Source organism: Neovison vison, chromosome 13 (assembly GCF_020171115.1).
Source record: "Neovison vison isolate M4711 chromosome 13, ASM_NN_V1, whole genome shotgun sequence".
NCBI lineage: Eukaryota > Metazoa > Chordata > Mammalia > Carnivora > Mustelidae > Neogale > Neogale vison.
Window position 1 is genome coordinate 44,123,427 of NC_058103.1, and position 18,685 is coordinate 44,142,111.

Here is an 18,685-nt window from a genome sequence, read left to right on the forward strand (position 1 = left end):
TATTTGGTACAAGGTCACTTCTTTTGTATTTTATCTTTAAATTGCACAGACACATTCTATATTCTCTTGTACATCCGAATCATTCAGTATTTTTTTTATTTGAGAGCAAGCAAGCCCGCACAAGCAGGGGAGTGGTAGGGAAGGGAAGTGAAGAGAAGTGGACTCCTCGCTGAGCAGAGAGCCTGATATGGGGCTCAATCCTGGACCCTAGGATCATGACCTGAGCCGGAGGCAGACACTCAACTTACTGAACCACCCAGGCACCCCTCAATATTTGTTTTAACTTTCAACAAAATAAAAAGATGACAAGAACAAAAAGGTCAACGTAAGTTTAAAACTAACAAACAGGTATATACTTCCCCCTTCTTAAATGTATACAATATAATTACGACAGCACTAAATACCTCTAGAAAGTTTCACTTTGAAACAAATCCTCCATGCCCCAAAATAAAAGCAAATACTTCAAAATATAAAGAAATTTCTAAAATCTTTACCAAAAATACCTAGGGTTTTCTTGACCTACCAAAAAGCTACCTTAAGAAATCAAATATAGTAACCCAAAGTAGTAACTAAAACTCCTTATACCAAAGTCATGTTATTTTAGAGGCACCTGGCTGGCTCAGTCAGTGGAGTGATTGATTCTATCTCAGGGTTTTGAGTTTAAGCCCCATGTTGGGTATAGAGATTACTTAAAAAAATAAAATCTTAAAAAAAAAAAAAAAGTAGTATGTTATTTGAAATGCTGCTGGGATGTTTTGCTTAAATAAAACTGAAAGAATATGGAATATAATTATTCAATTCATGCCAGATAAATAATGCCAGACAAGCAGACAAGAATGCAGCCTTGCCCATTTTATAGTTATTTTATATTTATAAAGTAATTTTTTTCTCCCTTACCCCTATTAAACAAGGTAAATGCATGGGTTATATTTTACATAAAATTCCAAGGCTAATCTTAAGTGTGTATTTTACTTGAAAAGTACTCCAAAAATTTCCAATTCAGAAAGACTCAGTTCAGGTTAAAACTAAATGTAATTTTTTGGACTCTCCCCCACCTGCAACTACCAAAGGAACAAAAGAACTAAGACACTTTTACAAAGGATCCAATTTAACCTTAAATTACAGTTAACATCTAGGTCAAACTGAAAGCAATTTAAGAAATTACTTCCATCAGAACAGTGTACCAACCACGTTTTATATACCACAGTACATGAAAACTGTATCCAGAAATGAAGAGTACCAAATGATATGACAAGCTTGAGAAATTCACATCACAGAAATCGTTAACTGTCAGTCAACCTCATTCAGGTTAAGAAAACTATAAAAAGAATTAGAGCACATTTCAAATAAACATGACTTTCCAATAAACTAAGTACAGGTCAGAAGCAACATAAATGAATTCAACCTGTGTGTAGATATTTAAAAAGTAAGGAAACATCTTATATGTTCAGCAACATAGCACTCAGAACACTTGGGAGCTTTCAGTGTACAGCTTAGCTTGTTCTAGTTTATTTCAAAAACTAGATCTAAACACATGTAATCACTAAATTATGTACACATTTTACTCAAAACACATTAATGATCAACAAAGTTAAATTGTACTAGGCACAGATACATTTTTGCTAAAATTCGTGTATTAAATAGCTTTCCATTCCGCTCCCAAGAGTAACCCTAAAACCCTTATTCTGGAGGTTTCGTTTTACATGGGATTTCATATCAATCAACTAACCTTGCTAGCAGAGATGAATGGCACAAATGATAAGCAGAAGGCTCAGTGAGTCCTCATCACATTCAATCAAGCAATTCATTCATTGAACTGACCACCACCTACCAGAGATAGAGTTCAGTGATAAACAACAAAGTTCCCACTTTGTAGTGCTTATATTCTTATAGGTGAGAGAGCTATCAAGCAATATAAATAAGCATATACTATAATGGTTGGTAGTAACTGATCAATGAAGAAAAATAAGGCTGGGACAAGGAATAGAGTATTTTAGGCAGGGTGGTAAGGGTTGGGCCTTTCTGATATAGCCACTGAGCGATGCCTACAAGATCATATGACAGTAACTCATAATACACAGTCAAAAGAATTAAAACTAAAAAAATCTCTTAGGATCCAGAACAATCATAGTCTATCCATTTTCTACATAAAACATTTTATGGCATTTGGTTTAAAGTTGCTTTTTCTATTTCCTCCACTTAAAAAATTTCAAGTTCTCAAATTTAAGTCACTAACATTAAGAGCCAATCCTGTAACTCTGGGAGAAAAAATATCTGTGTAACATTAATGTAGTTTTCTAACACCTAACAGATAATTGCACATGGACAGTGCTTTATTTTTATTTTTTTTTTAAGATTTTATTTATTCACTTGACAGAGAATATGAGAGAGAGAGAGCACAAATGGAGCAGCAGAGGGAGAGAAAGAAGTGGGCTCCCTGCTTAGCTGAGCAGGAAGCCCCATGGAGGCACCCCTATTTTTAAGACATCTCTATACCCATTGTGGGACTTGAACTCCACCGATGATGGACCACACTCCACCAACTGAGGCAACCAGGCACTTCCTTCCTTCCTTTTCCTTCCTTCTTTCTATTTTTAGAAAGCATACTTTAAAAACAGCTCAATGGGGGCACCTGGGTGGCTCAGTGGGTAAAGGCCTCTGCCTTCGGCTCAGGTCATGATCTCAGGTCCTGGGATCGAGCCCCGCATGAGGCTCTCTGCTCCGCAGGGATCCTGCTTCCTCCCCTCTCTCTCTGCCTACTTGTGATTTCTCTCTCTGTGTCAAATAAAGTCTTTAAAAAAAAAAAAAAAAACAGCTCAATGAGTGAGGACAGACTCTAGGGTCAGAATACCTCAGTTCACATTCAGGTTCCTCCTCTTGCTGCTCTTTGGACAAATTATTTAACCTGTCTCCCTAGTTTCCACCCAATAGTAACAATCTCATAAAACTGTTCAGAAGGATTAAATATGGTACTGTACAGAAAGTGTTCACAGAGACTTACAGTACTCTAATAATTAGCTATCACTTATGTAGCAACTGGTAAGATAATACAAGCAAGGCAAATGAGCCTTAGGCAGGTTAAAGATAGTAAGTTCACACATACAGTAAGTGGTACTAACTAGCAAGACCAAACTTAAGCTCTTCAGAGTCCCTACCATGCTTTTTCCATTACACCAAACATTATATAAATTACTGAGAAAAAAGAAAATTGCATAAAATCTAGGAGTTATTAAAGTTTAAGACGTGTAGGTCTCCTAAGTACTGACTTCCAGCTTATTACACCAGGCCAGACTGTTTCCCTGGCAACTAAAATGACTCATGAGCAAAAATAAGTAATAATTGCCCCACATTTTCCAGTAAGAATGTAGAATATTAGGTCTCTTGATAGCCAATTACTGAAAATCATGTAAGTTCTGATAACTAATCATAAATATTACTAACCAGTCAAAATAAAGAAATGTGGATAAAGGACATTTTCCTCAAGTAATGGTAGGCAGCTAGGATCCTATACCGCAACAAAACCTTTTCAATATGGAAGCTATCTTCAAGGATCTCTTCCACTGCAGTAAATGACATTTCTCCCCTTGGTAAAAACACAGGAGCTAGTATCTACAGAAAGCTAAATGTTTCTGGAGAGCAGTCTACTCTCCTATATACTCATTTATTTCTATAAATTCATTAAATAGAAGATTAAAAACAGAAGCTGTTATTTCTATAAAAACTAAGTTACATCCTTTGGAAGGCCTTAATGAAAGGAAAATCTAGAATGATTTTTAACTTGGAATGTTTCCCAGAGCCTACATTTTCATTCCATTTTAAAGAAACCAATACTAGAAACCATAGGCAATGCTTTCAGGGTATAATTTACAGAAAAAAGATCAGTAACCCTTACTCAGAGACTGATCCAAATAAAAAGACAAAAATAAATGTTTTAAGTTAAAACAAAACACTTAAGGTACATAGATAGGAGTTCTTGTTTCAACCAACTTTTTAAGTCACCTAACCAATGGTCCTAATCGCACAGGGAAGGTCCAGAAGATCTTAACACTCTAACATCACTACCTCCAACAAGGGGTTCCCAAAGGCTCTTGCCACTTTTCTTCTGTTCTCTGTCCCTGGGTAAGGAGCAAACTGAAAACTCCATGTGTTCAAGAATGAATCCATCACAGTAAGAAACTGCAGGATAAGGATTTAATTCACTTACAATGAACAGATATTTAATAAATCTTTACTGAACACCTGCCCAAGACCCTTAGGATCCATCAATAAACAAAACAGACAAAACGCTTCATAAAGGTTACATTACAGTATGTACAGTATGTATGGCAGAAAGGAGAGACAATGAACACAATCAACAACGAAACTATATAGTATGTTGGAAGGTGCAAGTGCCATGGAGAAAACAGAGCTGCATACAAGACTCATTAAATAGGGGAGTGCAGCTTTATTTTTTTGTTAAGACTCATTTATTTATTTATTTGAGAAAGAAAGGGAGAGGGAATCTCCAGCAGACTCCCCAACTGAGCTCAGAGCCCCACTACGGGGCTGCATCACCACCCTAAAATGAGGACCTGAGCCAAAACCAAGAGCTGAACGCTTAACCGACTGAGTCACCCAGGCATCCCAAGGGAGTGCAGCTTTAAATAAAGCAGTAAGATAGACCTTTTGAAAAACATTTGAAGAATAAAGATTTGAAGGAGACGAGAGAGTTGGCCATGCTGATATCTTAGGGAAAAATGATCCAAGGAGGGACAACAGTCAATTTAAAGGCCTTAAGACAGCAAACGGGGCTGGAAAGAAATAAGTAGGGGGCAGAGCAGTAGCTAACTTAAGAGGTAAAGGATATGGAAGAGTAGATTCTATAAGGCAATGAGGGCTATAGGGACTTTGGCCTTTACTCTGGAAATGACAAGTCACTGCAGTGTTTTGAGAAGTGATTGGATCTGCTTGAAAAAGACTATAGGGAGCTAGGGAAGAAGCAGGAACGCCAGTCAGGAGGCTAATCGCCAAACTCTAGGCTAAAGATAAGATGGCGGGGACCAACTTAGCAAGCAATACAGGTGGTAAGAAGTGACCAGATTCTGGATATATTTCCAAGATAACACAAAGCCAAGAATGCCAAGTGTAAAGGATAAAAAAGAGATTAGTCCGGAATGACTCGCAACTTTTCTTTTGCCTGAATATTGGGTAGAGCTGCCATCAAATGAGATGGCATAGACTGCACCATAGGAGTTTTAAAGGGAAAAATGGAAGTTACCTTTGAGTTGACTACTGCACCTACAAGTGGAAAAGCAGAACAGGTTGTCTGGAGTACAGAAGGAAAGCCTGGGCTGGAGATATAAATATGGAAGCCATCAGCCATGACATTGGATGAGATCACCAAGGGAGTATAAAAAGAAAAGTGAACCAAGGACTGAGCACTTCTACTTCAAGAGTAGAGGATGAATCATAAGGCAGAAAGAGCAAACAATTAGTAGGAGAGAAACCCAAAAAGCAATGTCCTGGAAGGAGGGGAGAGTATAAACAAATTAACTTAGGTTCTACTTAGTGTACAAATCACTTTGCTGAAACCAGATTTAAGCTAAAAGTTCTTAATCCACCTATGGTAAAGATGATACATAAAATACTAAATCACAACTTTTTCGAAAGGAGTGGAACATTTCTTTAAAAATTCCTAGGAATACTCTATCTCCTAGCAGAGTCTCTACTAAAACTAGGCTTAGTACTAAAAGTCTATTTTGCCTATCCTTCCAACGTTAAAGCCAATGGGGTGAGGGGGAAGCCTAAATGATTTGCTCTCTCTCTCAAAGATCCAAAAATATTTAAACAGCAAGTCAACAGCCTGGCATGCAAACAATTACAAATTATCATTTCTTTTTCTACAGCTCAGCTACAGCAAGTTAAGTTCATCAAACTCCTTAATTCACAGTACTTAAGTTTTTCCCGTTTAATTCTGTTTATAGAAAAAGTAGCTTACACTCTTACCTAAACCAATGTTTTCCCTTTGATTTGCACATGAACTATGTTTTTAAGATCAGAACATCCAAAGTCATGTTCACAAAAACTGGAAGAGAAAGCAGTAAAACCCAACTCTATTTATGCATAAGAGTAATCAATGTCATTTATAAAAAACCAGTTACTTGCTTCTAACCTCTAAGTATACTCTGGATTTACCTTCAATGTAATTAAAAACATAAGCAGTACAAGAACAAGCAGGTTATAAGATGCTGTCATCCTCAAATATTTTAATGTTCCTGCAAAGCATGATTTCTCTTCACTTCTTTATTACACGTTAGAGATCAGATCCCTAAAAAACCCAAAACCTTCCTGGAAACATTAGAGATCTTTTAGATTAAAACTTTCTTTGCAATACAAAAATTATAATAAACATTCAATTAAATATACATCTTTCCGTATCTTTTCAAGTAAAATTCAATTTTTACTTCAATAACAGTAACAATTTTAACATGAGTCCTTCAGTCCTTCAAAAAAGCCTTCACTTATTAGGCCCTTTAAAAAAGCCATATTGACTGTTATTTAACATCTAATTATTAAAATGTTTTCCCTACTCAAAGTAGATTAAGGCCTACAAACTGGAAGAAGACTTGGAGTGAGAGATCCAAGAAAACACATCATCAAGCAGAAGAGACACTGATGTTAAGGAAAAATACAGAAAAAACTAAATTGGGAACAAAATCATAAATGGTTCTCCATACTGCTGACCCTGAGTCATCAAGAAAAGGTTAAATAATATTAGATATCCTTTATAATTTAAAGTGCTTAACACATTTATGAAAAATTTTCATTATGCTTTCTTATCTTTTAAGTTTCAGTATGAGTCTCAGAAAGGTAAACAGAACACCTCATTCTCCTAGCACACCTGACAGATACTGTTATGACTGCTCATGCTGCAAAATTAGAAAACTTATTTCTAATTCAATGTTACAGAGGGAAATTAATGTTTTTCTTAGAACCTACCAATAAGCCCAGCTATTTCTTGTTAGATCCTAAGACAAAGGGCGAAGCGGGGGAGCTTGTTTATGAGAGAACACGGTAAATACCAAAGTCTACAGCAAAGCAGGTCTACCAGAGTACTCTGTTATTCTTGGGAAGATCATCCCAGTCTTGTTAGCAACCGTTTTAGCCAACCTGGAGACGCCGGCTAGGTGAGGTAGAACAAGTGCAACCTAATTTATCAAGAACTCAAACTTTAAATCAATTCCTACTCAATTCAAAGTGTTTCGTACATCCCAAGATATTTATCTATAGGCAAGGCACGGGTGTCTAAAATTTTCAGGACTTTCCACAAAGCATCTCAAAAAAACCCACAACTTTAAACAGTTAGCTCTTTAGACAGTGCATATGCACATGTCTGTTATGGAATCCTTCTCTGATACAGGCCCAAATACGAATTTCGATTCCTCCTTCCTCCCGGGAGACGGAATGTCTAAAATTAAACAGCCCGCTCTTGAACCTAATCAAGCTGCTGCTGGACGAGGTTAGGATGCCGCTCCCCGCGCTGGGAGCTCCCCGTCTCTGGTGCACACACACTCCTTCACGACAAACGTGCGGGGCTGCACATCCCACACCAGGTGTCTGATTACCGAACGACTTTTCTAGGGGGCCGGTTTGATTTTCGGCGGAGCTCCCCAACGCCAAAAATCTCATTGTTGGAAACCGAAAGGGGGAGGGGGAATCACTAAGGAAGACACACCCCTCGGGGAGAGGAAGGGATAACTTCCCCCGGCTGGAGGGCGGTCCACATTTTTCCAAACTCCCCTCATGCCGCTTTCCTAGCCCCAACCGCCCCCCACCGCGACCCGGGGACACGCACACGGCGGTGGGAGGGAGCACTGGGAAGGGGGCCAGCGCCGGTTCCCTAAGTATCCGGAGGGACAGCGAGAACTGGAATTCCAGCATGGCGTAAGCATGGCCCAGCTCCGGCCCAGGGACGCCGCCGGAGACGGGCTCCCTCTGTCCACCGGCCGAGGACGCGGTAATCCGCCTTCCTCCTGGGGGCCCTCAGGCCCAGCTAAAAATAGGCGCCTCGGTCACCCCAGGGCCCTCTCCGGCCAACCTCTCACCGGGAGACGTCCCCAGGAGACTCCGCGCCCGCCAGCGCTGCCGCGGAGCCGGGGTCGGGCCCTTAGCAGCCCGGCGAGGCCAATGGTCCCTCGGAACTCTCCCGCCGCGGCGGCCCGGCTCCGGAGTGAGCCCCGCCGCGGCGACCCGGCGCCCGAGGCCTACCGGCGGGCAGGGGCAAGCAGGGGCGGCGTCCGGGCCCCGGGGCCGCGCCCCCCGTCCGGCGCAGCCCTCCCGCCCGCCCTGGGGCACCGCGGCTGGCACAACCCTCCCCGCCGCGGTCCCCGCGGTCCCAGCGACCGGCGCCAGGCCCGGCGCGGCCTGCTTACCCTTACTCTGCGCAGCCGGGAAAGGAGACCGGGAAGACGCGGCGGCACGGGCACTACAGCCCGGGCCGCCCGCTCTGAGGCGCCGCCGCCACCGCAGTTGCTCAGGTGCCGTCGCGCCGCCCGGCAGGAAACGGGCAGCTTCGGGGCGGGGCGGCCCCCGGCACGTCCCGGCGTCTGGGCCGGCGGTGCCCGGAGACCGGCCCCTTAAAGAGACAGGCGCCCGCCGCCTCGACCTCCACGCGCGCGTCCGCGGGCTCCGGTAAGCCTCAGCGTGAGGCTGGTTCGGGATTCCGGGGCTTTCCTCTCGAGGCAACGTCCTGCAGCTAGGTGGGGGGTGGGAGCACAGGGTTTGGAGGCTCAGCGGAATCCCCTTCATTCATTAGCCCTGCTCTGGTTCTCTCTCCCTCTCCCCCAATTCGCCAAAGCTGGTTTCGTCTAGCGTGGCCCTCCCACTGAAGAACCACCTGGCCCCCACACTGGATGATTTTTTTTTTTTTTTTAACCTTAACCAGATGGTACCCGATTTCACCCTGCCCGTCCTGAATTTCCTCCCAGAAATCACTAGAAAACGAAATCTTCCTCTCCTCCGTCTCCAGAGTTTGCCTGAATTCTCCTCCGGGTAACCCCAGCTTCAAGCGGAGAGAGAAATGAAAAACCGACCCAAACAAATTGTATGCAAATATTATGAAGCTGTTGTGTCTGCCAGCTGGTGGCCATTCATTAAGCCAGAGTAAATAACAAGAAGCTGCAACGGAAAGAAGAGGTTGGCCCGAATCCCTGCTTATTAGTTCGCTTTTTGCTGAGAGGATAGCAGCGATCTTCCTGGTCTACTGGCAAAGGAGAGGTGCTGATTATCATTACTGATTGCTCATCAGTCCCTTGCAAAATGCCAGGCACTGCCCAGAACATACACAAACACCCCAACCTCCCCTCAAACGTTATGGAAACTCAAAATGATTGAAACGCTTTCAATCATTTGAAGATGTGGACTGAGATAAGTAAAATTAGGGACTCTTCACTAACTCCTCCCCCTACATCCTGACCTGGAGGGAATAGCAGCAGTCTTCAAGGAATGAACATCAGAACAGTTCCTACACCAACAGAGAATCTCCTGTATATGGGCTGGCTAAAAATGCACTTGACATTTGAATTTAATTATTTTTGTCTAAGCTTTCTAGAGCACCCCCAAAATACAAATGAAAACTGAAAATTATATGTTTTCACATAATTAATTATGTAAAATAATAATTTATTGATTTAATTAATTTAATGTGAAATAATAATAATTTCACTAAATTATGTGTTTTCATCTCACAGCCTGAGATGTTGAAAATTGTGCCAGTCTGCAGCCACTATGTCCTCCAAAGATGCATTCTGTCTTATTTTAACTCCAGAACTGTCCTCCTTTTTCCTTTCTCAATAGTGTAATTCAGTCCCTCAGCTGCTCCAATGCCCCCAAAGCAATCTACCTCTAAACCACTGGATGTCTCCTGAGTGTGTGCCCAAGGATCCAGCTCTATTGAAGAGGGAAGCCATTAGACCCAATACAAAGAGGGCAGTGCATCATTTGTATAATGGAGTTTAAGGACTCTTTATTAGCTTACAAATAGCCACCTAATTCCCTTGGGTTAGTACTAAAGCACGTTTTAGGCTAGAATAAAAATTTCTATAATTTTCCTGACTTCAGTAAAACCTCAGTGTCATTTTAGAGACAGTAATATTTAAGTACATTTATACATAAGACAATAAGAGGAGTTTGGGGACATGTTTACCCTAAATACACTAAGTTTTACAATCAAAGTACACTTATTTTTGTACTCTGCAGTCTGAAACAAAGAAGCATAAATGTATCAGCTATTTAGGTTTTTCTGGGTGATTGAACTTTGACTTAAAAGGAAAGTGATTAGTTGCTTCATTTTTATAAGCTTCCTACTTATTCTCATCTTAACAAAAACACTAACTAGAACTGTTATGCATGGTAAACCCTATTAAGAACTAAGACATATCCTCTAAGTTTTGAAATATAGTACAATTAACTATAATTAGCACATATAATTAACTTAAAACATAATTAATTTTGGTTGCTGCTTACTACCTTCCAAAGCTACTGAGACAGCAACTAACCTGCTAAAAAGGATTAACATCTGAGGTATCTCTAATTGTAACAACTAAGAAATAAATTAAATTGAAAATTTTGAAGTGTAACACTGTTACCTAAGAGGATTTGTGTGTGTGTGTGTGTGTGTGTGTCTTTTTTAATTTAACAAAGTGCAATTTACTGGAGCGTGCCTCCTGATAATAATTCTCTTTGTTCTGAATTTTGGAAAAGTTTTAAAGACACAGTACACATCTATCCAGTGGAGAGAGAAAGAGCTGGCTATTCCTGTTTTATCTAGGGAAGATTTCCCAGAAGTGATGAGTTATGTAGAGATCTGAGTAATATGTGAGTAAAGGATTACATCTCCACCAGATCAGGAATGTGAGGTGAAAGTATAATGAAGCGATTCACAGAACTGAAAGTAAAGGGCAGATTCCAGGTATACTTCTCTTCCCAAGTAATGGAATGCGGAAGCACTTGGGAACATCTGCAGGAGCTGATCTACAAGTAAGTAATCAGCTATTCCAACAATGTATCTGGCACATAACTGTGCTTATTTGAATTGTGCCCCCTTTGACATGTAGTTGCTTCAAGCATATGGTATTCAAGTGCTTTCATGACAAATCATTACCAATCTTTGCACAAAGAGGTAGGGTCTGTGTCCCCTACTCTTGAATGTGGGAGGGCTCTGTGACTGCTGTGACTAATAGGATACGTTAGAAGTAAATATCCCAAGTTCTGGGCCCAGACTGTAAGAGACAGGCAGCTCCACTTCCTGTCCCTTGGAACCATTGATCTTAGAACCCTGAGCTACTGTGGGAGAAGTCCAACTACCTTGCTGGAGAGACCATGTGGAGAGGTCCTGAGACTACATGGGGGTGGGGGGTGGGGGGGGAGGACCCCCCTGGGCCTACCTGGGCCTAGCCTTCTAACTGTACCTACCACTGTGCCAGATACATGAACAAAGCCTTCTAGAACCCCAGATCACTCAGGTCACAAGTTAAATACCACCAAGGGGTCCTCAATACCACGTGGAGGAGAAGAATCCATCCAGCCAAGCCCCAAGTGAACTTCTGCCCCCATATAATTTTTATGATTTTTAAGTGGTTTGTTAATCAATAATAGATAAGCAGAACAATCTTTCTTCTACTTCTAAATAGCTGCAAGAAATACGAGAGTCCCATATAAGCAGAAAGGATTTCCAACGTTACCCATACAACCCCAAGACTTCACTGGGGGAAGTCTTCAAGGGAAACGTGGGCAGGATTGGGTAGTGATATAAAGCTACTTGATAGCATAATTTAATATTATTGAAACCACCTTCATGTCTCCCATCTTCAAAGGCTTGTCCAATGATCAAAAACTTGTAGATTAAATGAGGAAAGACAAACCAGTACTGATTGTATCTATGCACAGTGCAAGTGTTTATTGTACACTAGTTCACACAATTACCAAAGCCACCCTACAGTATAGTACTAGGCTTACACTGAGTAACTAGCTTAAGGGCACAGAACTCAAAAACCAGCATCTAAATCCAGAACTCCAATTCCACGCGTGTGCCACTGTACTATGTTAACTTCCAAAGTATAAACCCTTAGGTACACAAACATTTAAAACCTAAGTTTTCATTTATATGTAGGTTTCACTTACTCAAGATGTCTTTTCTGTCATTAGCATAAATAAGGAGCACACATATAACATTCAACTAAATCAGCAGTTTGAAAATGGCTATCAGCCACTGTCCTGTAAACTCTAAGAGAATTCAGTATTGAAATGGAAAAAGAACAGTCTCTTCAATAAATCCTTCTGGGAAAATTGGCCAGTCACTTGCAGAAGAATGAAACTGGACCATTCTCTTATACCAAACACAAAGATAATCTCAAAATGAATCAAAGACTTAAATGTGCGGCAGGAATCCATCAAAATCTTAGAGGAGAACAAAGGCAGCAACCTCTTTGACCTCAGCCACAGCAACTTCTTGCTAAACATGTCTCTAAAAGCAAAGGAAACAAAAGTAAAAATGAACTATTGGGACTTCATCAAGATAAAATCTTCTGCGCAGCAAAGGAAACAGTCAACAAGACTAAAAGGCAACCTACAGAATGGGAGAAGATATTTGCAAATGACAACTCAGATAAAGGGCTAGTATCCAAGATCTGTAAAGAACTTATCAAACTCAACACCCAAAAACCAAATAATCCAGTCAAGAAATGGGCAGAAGACATGAACAGACACTTCTCAAAAAAAACCCAAAAAAACAAAAAACATACAAATGGTTAACAGACACATGATAAAATGCTCAACATCACTTGTCATCTGTGAAATACAAATCAAAACCACAATGAAGTACCATCTTACACCAGTCAGAATGGCTAAAATTAACAAGACAGAAAACAACAAAAGTTGGTGAGGATGTGGAGAAAGGGAACCCCCAAATCCAAGCTTCTTCCACTCTAACCCTGACATGCCAGTAGGCTAGTGGATAAACTGCTTGAACAGTGTTAAAAAAGAGAGAGCTGACATCTCTCCTTTCACCTCAGGCCAAACCACTCCTATCCCTACCCCTACCCATTAGGCAGAAATGGTTCTTTTCCCTAAAAAAAAAAAAAAAAAAAAAAAGTTGCGTACAATTCAACATTCTTCCTCAAACATTGACTTCACAGTTAAAATGTTTAGTAAATGCCCCCCCCCAATGTAATCCTTCTCTTAGTCTAACCTCCATCTTGGACACCTTTTTAATTACACATTCATTGTTAAAATACACTTGGAAAAGAAAAATAAATAAATAGAAAGAAGCAAAATAAGTAAATAAATAAATAAGTTTATTACCTATACAGCTATAGAGTTACCAGAGGTAACATTTTAAAATTTCTGCCATTTTTAAAAATCTGTGCACATTTTTATCATAAGCAGGATTATAAATGCCAAATGAAGTAACATATGCAAAAATTTTAGATAACGTTCTGTTTTTTATCATCTATTCTTTCTGACTTTAACTCAGGAAGCTGGCAGGACTGCTACATATTAAAGAGACAGAACAAAGAAATGTGATAAGTTACCCTTGATTGGATCATCATGCAAAAAATGTTATGAAAGACATTTGGGGTACAAATTGGGGTTATCTGAATATGGAATGAGTATTGGATAATACTAGAGGATGATTGCTAATTTTCTGGTGCGTAGCAATATATGTGATGGCAATAAATAAACATGTCTGACCCCTTTATTTTTCAGAAACACCTGTTGAAGTATTTGTTGAAGTATTTAGGTGAAAAATCATGATGTCTATAACATACTTTCAAATGATTCCCCAAAACTATATATAGATAAAGGAAATATGGGGAAATGTCAACAACTGTTGAGTCTAAGAGGTAAGCATGCAGGTGTACATTACACTGTTTTTCAACTTTTCTGTACATTTGAAATTTTTCCACAATAAAACACTGAAGAAAAAAAATCCAAAAGAAGCATATGTTTGTTAATAGAAAATTTGCAGAAAACACAAAAATGTAAGGACAAAAGTCAGTGTGGTTTTAAACCTTTTCTTGTATCTTCTGATACATTTCTTTGTAAGTACTTGAAGACTTTAGGAAAATTACCCTCACAGTGTTCTCCTTTCTCTAATCCAGTTACTACCCGTCTTACTTTTCAGTTCTCGCCTCATCTTTGGGGTCCTCTCTTAACATTTTCATGGCACCCTAATAACTGATGCTACACTTTTACTAATCAGAGATCTAAATAATGCTCAAGGTCAAAGAAGATTAACTTTTCATTCTTGAGTCTTCCCATGACAAGGGTCACTTGTTTGGTAGGTTTCACCTGTTCATTAGTATTAGCTATTTAATAAGGCCTAAAGAAAAAAAGTGGTCAACACGCAGGCTGCTTAGTGTCACATTAAACAAAACAAAACACAACAACAACAAAAACTAAACAAAACTCTCTTTCACACTATTGTCTACAAGTGTTATCCTAACCAGCCATGTTGCAAGGATGAACCATGGCCTGAGGACTCAGGCAAGAGAACATGGATATTTCAGCATAAACCATCACCACTCCTACTCAAATAATTCTTAAGAGTATGACCTGTTGAGGGCAGATAAAATCAAACAAAATAAGCAATATTTGCAACATGTATAGCATCACATTAGGTATTTAAATGTAAAATGTACATCTAAAAATTTTTGTTGCCAGGAGCACCTGAGTGGCACAGTCATTTAAGTGTCCAAGTGTCCCATGCTCAGAGGAGAGAGGCAGGGAGAGAGAGAGGGAAGCAGACTCCCCACTGAACAGGGAGCCCAATGCAGGACTCTATCCCAGGACCCCAGGATCATGACCTGAGCCAAAGGCAGACACTTAACTAACTGAGCCATTGAGGTGCCCCTGTTTGGGAAACTTTGTACTTATGAGAAAAGGTAAACAGATTGCAAACTCCATTATAAATAATCATCCTGTGAAGGCTATAGAATAATTCCTCTGGATGCTGACTCATACACAGAACTCTGAATGTCAGCCCTCCTGGCCTCCTCAGGGACCTCACTTAATCAGCAATACCCTTTCTGTCTGTTTCTTCGCTCTTTCCCTCTCTGTCAGCCATTCATGCATTCAGGGCTCTCTCCATTCAAATGGAGGGAGAAGAGACATTCCTTCAAACTCTAGACTACCCCATTTCTTCCAATGCCAGGTTTTTGATTGGTTGGTTGATTGCTTGGTTAAGAGACAACTTACATGACTCTATTCTCACTATTCATTCACTTACTCCTTATACTACAGTAACCTGCGACCACAACTGGTTTCTGAAACACTTCTCATCAATGATCCCTCCCCTGCTAACCTCTCTTTGTCACTTGACACCACTGATTACTTCTGGAAATGCTCTTTCCTTGACTTCAGGGACCATACCAACATAGCTCTTTTGCCTCTTCTTCTTTGTAGCCTGAAGCTCCTTCTCAGTCTCCTTTTGAGTTTCTCTTCTCTGTCACTTTCCTTTTGCTGTCTCTCAGGGTTCCAGCCTGGTCCCTTTGTTTTCTCATTTTGCAGTTCCTCCCTTGGATTACAGTATAATCTGTATTCCCGAGAGAGGGCCAAGTTGGTACATTTTTGCAACCCCTGCCACTATGGAAGAGGCAACTGTATTAGTTCACATTCTCCAGAGAAATAGAACCAATAGGTTGTAATATATATTGAGAAAAAGAAAGAGAGAGAGAGATTTAAGGAATTCGTGATTCCTTAACTTCTGTAGTTCCAGAAACTGGCAAGTCCAAAATATTATGGGTGAGCAGGCAGGATGGGGACTCAGAGAAGAGCCAATGTTGCAGTTCAAGTCCCAAAGTAGGCTACTGGCAGAATTCTTTTTCTCCCAGGGAGGTCAGGCTTTCTCCAGTAAGACCTTTAGCTGGTTAGGTGAGGCTAGCCACATTATGAAGGACAATTAGCTTTACCCCAAATCTGCTGATTTGTATGTTAATTCCATCTAAAAACTATTTTCATAGAATCACCTAGAATAATGTTTGACCAAATATTTGGATACTGTGGCTTAGTCAAGTTGATACTTTAAAAAATAGCCGTCCTGAGTAACTTTGGACTCTGAGGGTGATAGATATCACATCTGGGTCTGCTACTCTAATTTACTGAATGCTTTAGTTTGCTAACTTCAAGTGGGGCTGAGGACAAGAAAGAACTCCATCCAGGGCTTTTTGCCCTATCATCAGTTGAACCTCATGACTCAGCAGATTCAATAATGCTGGAGGCATTGTCGTCTGCAGAAGATGAGAAAAGTGTAGATAGCCTCTGGCAAGTCTCAACAGAAGAATCAGAGTGCAGACATCTAGGTTTTGGGACATACTGAATGCCACTGTGCCCTAATCAAGTTCAAGTACCCGACCATGAAATGACACCAAGTGACCAGGTGACCTGAGCTGCCCATTATAAATTAGATGTAATCCAACCCATCAACCCATTTTGGGTGAGGGAAAGGATGTTCATCATCAAGCCATATGTTCATACATAAGCCATATGTAAGATCTAGCTTGAGCAGTTTCTGAAAGCACAAATGAGTTACACAAACGTGCTGTCTACTCCAGTGCCACCTCTGCTTCATTCACACCTATAGTCTCATATGAAATTCCACTTGATCGAGGAAGCAAAAAATTTGAGTCTGGCTTAGAGATGCAACTACACGATATGTGAGCACCAGCTGAAAGTCAACTGTTGCAGAATCATAACCCCATTCAAGGGTGGCCCTGAAGGATGATAGGAAAGATAAATCTTCCGAGTGGACAGGAAATCAAGCCATACATTTGGTGTGCACTTTGCCTGAAGGAGAGATGCTTATGTATTTAGGTCTACACAGATTCATGGGTGAAGGTTAGTGACCTAGAAGGTGCAAGATTGAAGAACTGATAACAAGGAGGTTTGGGAGAGAGGCATGTGGATATGTCTACTTAATAATCGACATAAAATGTAAGGACATTTCTTTTCCATGTCAATGTTCATCGAGGGCATAAGACTGCTATTCTTTATAATCAAAGGAGCAAGAGGAGCCATAACTACAGGTATACCAACTCTTTCCTTGCCCAACCTGCAATTTGTTAAATGAGCTCATAAGTAAAATGGACACAGTTAGCAGGGATGGAGATTATGCAAGGTTTCAAGCATGGAGACTTCTCACCAAGACTAATCTAGCTACCACCACTGCTAAGTGCCCAACCTACCAACCAGTAGAAACCTACATGGAACCCTGGTACACAGCACCATACCATGGGTGGAACAGCAGCCATCAGATAGCAGGCTGATTTTTCTTAAACACCTTCCATCATGAAGGAAGCAGTGATTGGCCCTCACTGGAATAGATACTCATTCTAGATGTGGATTTGCTTCCCTGCAGGCAACACTTCTGCCATTACCACCATCTGTGTATTTAGTGAATGCCTATTCACTGTCCCAGAATCCCAGACAATATTGTTCTTACAAAAGACCTCATTTCGCAACAAAAAGAGTAAAGCAATGGACTGAGACCCAAGGGATTTACTAGAAATAGCTGACATTACAGAATGGTTGGAATGGCTATCAAAGACCCTGTTTTGGTGACAAATGAGAGACAAAGATGATACCTCGCAACATGAACGTGCTCGTTCTGGAAGTGTAATATATACTCTGAGTCAGCTACCAAAATGTATGGCTTTTTTCCCCATAAATTATATAGGTGCAGAAATGAAGGGGAAGACAGGAGAGTAGCCTTTCTTGTTATTATACCTCATCATCTACTTACAAAGTTTTGCTTCTGCTCTCTTCAGATTTAGAAGTCTTAGTTCCCAAAGGAGGAAGGTTTCTCCCAGGAGACCCAATGTGACTCAGTTTGAACTGGAAATTGAGGCTTCCATCTGGCCATTTTGTGTTTTCTCAAGCCACGGAACAAGAGGAGGGCTATACTCTACTGACTATAGTGATGGATCTGTACCAAGGTATCTGACCTCTGCTTAGTTCTCATAACTATGGTGACCAACTTGTGCAAAACAGCCTGAGGTTTTCCCAGTTTTATCACTCAAAGCCTCCCATCCTGAAAAACCCCATGGTCCTAGGCAAACTGGGGCAGATGTTTACCCAACTAACTTGAGACATTTAAGGCATTCAGTAAAATTGCTTTAGAGTGGATCTGGTTTATATCAGACTAAATCCATCACTACCCACCCAAATTATATCCTTTTATTGATATATTTTTTTAAAGTAGGCTCTGTACTCAGCATGGAGCCCAACATGGGGCTTGAACTCACAACCCTGAGATCAAGCTCTGACCTGAGATCAATAGTTGGACATTTAACTGACTGAGCCACCCTGGTGTCCCCAAAATATATCTTTGATGACACCAAAACTTATTTTGCCTCCCAGGGAGAAATGTTTGATAGGAATATTGGCTTACCCTTCCTTTTGCTCACTTCTCAGAATTATCTTCAGTGGCTTACATGTTTTCAGGACAGAGTTATGCTTTCTTGGCAAGTTGAAGAGAAAGTCTTGGAAGTGAGGTGCTTCAGCTCAGTTATGCTCTTCACTCATTTTCCCATATTTTCTAGGGCATGGATGTAATACTTTCATCTTTATCTTTTTTTGTGAATTCTCATTGATCTAATTTTTCAGGACTATGGAAAATTTATGTTAGATCTAGAAGAAACCACAGAAATCA

The 18,685-nt window shown here is 40.6% G+C and overlaps 1 protein-coding gene across 3 annotated transcripts in view; it reads right to left on the reverse strand.

The window, feature by feature from the left end:
* Nucleotides 1–8,513, reverse strand: part of KTN1 (kinectin 1) — a 108,017-nt gene extending 99,504 nt beyond the window's left edge. The window contains exon 1 of one of the 3 annotated variants that reach the window (XM_044230913.1): nt 8,412–8,513. The gene's annotated coding sequence lies outside the window, so the exon portion shown is untranslated. Of the gene's footprint in view, nt 1–1,729; nt 1,748–8,084; nt 8,105–8,411 lie in introns of those variants that run through there. The other 2 variants (XM_044230914.1, XM_044230915.1) reach the window with 2 other exon arrangements.
* Between the last annotated feature and the right edge of the window lie 10,172 nt (nt 8,514–18,685).